The sequence below is a fragment of the Apium graveolens genome, chromosome 2, assembly GCF_009905375.1.
Source record: "Apium graveolens cultivar Ventura chromosome 2, ASM990537v1, whole genome shotgun sequence".
Lineage (NCBI taxonomy): Eukaryota > Viridiplantae > Streptophyta > Magnoliopsida > Apiales > Apiaceae > Apium > Apium graveolens.
The window spans coordinates 126,501,060-126,503,623 of record NC_133648.1 but is presented as its reverse complement, the minus strand read 5'-3'; the positions used below and the strand labels follow the sequence as shown (position 1 = coordinate 126,503,623).

The 2,564-nt window shown below is 39.9% G+C and overlaps 1 non-coding gene across 1 annotated transcript; it reads right to left on the bottom strand.

Annotated features, from left to right (window-relative positions):
* Window positions 1–565: 565 nt before the first annotated feature.
* LOC141709949 (small nucleolar RNA R71) lies at window positions 566–673 on the bottom strand. Its single transcript, XR_012570498.1, has one exon. It is a non-coding gene; the product is annotated as a small nucleolar RNA R71 (small nucleolar RNA).
* Between the last annotated feature and the right edge of the window lie 1,891 nt (window positions 674–2,564).

Here is a 2,564-nt window from a genome sequence, read left to right as displayed (position 1 = left end):
GTTACTTACTTGTTTCCTTGTCGTGTTTCAGGTACTCTAGCGAGCGTGTATGCATATGCGTTCTCGGTCTCGTAAGAGAACACTAAATCAAGTTGAGAAAGAAGTTGTAGTAGCTAAGGAAGTTTTCGAGGAAGTTCTTGTCGAGGAGAAAGTTGAAGAAGAAGCACTTATTATAATGGGAGAACCAGAAGCAAATCCAAAGGCTTTGATGGATTACTCTCAACCAAAGATAAATTATATTCAGTCTAGCATTGTTCGACCAGCCATCTCGGCTAATACCTTTGAGATCAAGTCGAGCAAGATTCAGATGATACAGAACTCAGTTCAGTTTGGGGGGTCTCCGACAGAAGACCCCAACATGTACATCAGAGATTTCATCGAGATCTGCGACACTTTCAAGTTCAATGGAGGTTCTGAAGATACTATTAAGTTGAGGATTTTCCCATTCTCTCTACGGGATAAAGCTAAGTGTTGGTAACATTCTCTACCACCAGGGTCTATCACCAAATGGGAGGATCTTGCTCAAAAGTTCCTAACTAAATTCTTTCCTATGGCGAAGACTGTTGCGATCAGAAATGCACTTTACTCAATTTGCTCAGCAATCTGCAGAATCTTTATGTGAGGCTTGGGATCGCTACAAAGAGATGCTTAGAAAGAGTCCTCGCCATGGGATGCCTGATTGGATGATCATTAACTACTTCTATAATGGATTGGGTGCTACTTCTAGACCCATGCTTGATGCAGCATCAGGAGGAACCTTGTGGGCTAAAAGCTTTGATGAAGCTTATTAATTAATTGAACTGATGGCTGCTAATGAATACCGGAATCCTACTCAGAGACTATCTTAGGGCAAGGTAGCAGGAATATTAGATTAGATACTGCTACTGCTATAACTGCTCAGCTTAAGGCTTTGACGATGAAGGTGGATTCTTTGGCTAATTATGGAGTAATCAGATCACTAGTGTCCGTGAGCTTTGTGCTGGTGCGCATGAGATGGAGCAGTGCACTATTTCGAGTGAATCAGCTCAGTTTGTGAGCAACTTTCAGAGGTCGCAGCAACTTGTGCCAGCCACCTATCATCCCAACTACCGCAATCATCCTAACTTCAATTCGAGCAATTCTCAGAATGCGGTTCAACAGCCTTATCAGCAGTATCCAGCAAAACAGTACAACCCTCCTGGTTTTCAGCAACAACAATATGCACAAAGACAACAACTCCAGATGCAACAATCTAATGAAAAATATGAATTAGAGGAGTTGAGGCTCATGTGCAAGAGCCAAGTGGTTTCTATCAAGACCTTGGAAAATCAAATTGGACAAATTTCCAATGCCTTGTTAAATCGTCAACCTGGTACACTCCCTAGTAACACTGAAGTACCAGGAAAGAGGGAAGCTAAGGAGCAGTTAAAGGCAATTACATTGAGGTATGGGAAGGTTGTAAATTCCGAACACTCTCAAGTTTCGGATGAAGAAGCTGTAGCTGAAGAAGAGGTGCAGAAGGAAGCTGAAGTGGAGCCAAGGAAGACTAATGTTGAACATACTCCTCCTGAGGGTAATACAGGGGAGAAGCAGATCTATCCTCCACCTCCTTTTTCTAAGAGGCTGCAGAAGAAAAAGCTGGATAAGAAGTTTAGGAAGTTTCTGGAGATGTTCAAGAAACTTCATATCAACATACCTTTCGCTGAAGCTCTTAAACAGATGCCTAGTTATATGAAGTGTATGAAAGGTATTCTTTCTCGGAAGGTGAAGCTTGATGACTTAGAGACCGTTGCTCTCATGGAGGAATGCAGTGTTGTACTGCAACAGAAGTTGCCTCCGAAGCTTAAAGATCCTGAAGCTTCACTATTGCTTGCACCATTGGAAAAATGTCATTGATAAATGCTTATATGACTTGGGAGCTAGCATCAATCTGATGCCTTTGTCAATCTTCAAAAAGTTGGACTTACCTGATCCAAAGCCGACTTTTATGACCTTGCAGTTAGCCGATCGTTCAATTACATATCCACGAGGCATTGTGGAGGATGTCTTGGTCAAGGTGGACAAACTCATCTTTCCTGCTGATTTTGTAATTCTTGATTTCGAGGAGGATAAGAAGATTTCCATGTTAGATATATTTGAGATGTCATGTCTAATATGTTTCATGTTTAGTTTTCAGATCTTAACAAACAGGAAATATCAGTACTTACTGGAATCAGTACTTACTGGAAGTCAGAACTTAAAGATATCAGGACTTAAATTATCTAGAAGATAAATATCAGAAGATGGATATTAGAACTTAAGTACTGGAGGACTAACAGTTAAGGAAGGAAGCTGATTTACAGGAAAGAAGATCGAGACTAATACAAAAAGAAGATATGCATGTAAAGAGTTAGAGGACATAAAGAATTGTATAAGATATCTGATTGATATATTTTAGGAGACAGAATTATATTCCATATCAATTAGAAGTTATCTTGTAACTGTGTACTATATAAACACAGACATAGGTTTACACTATATGTGTTATCATTATTGAGAAGATCATACATTGTAACCTAGCAGCTCTCGTGATATATGTTCATCAT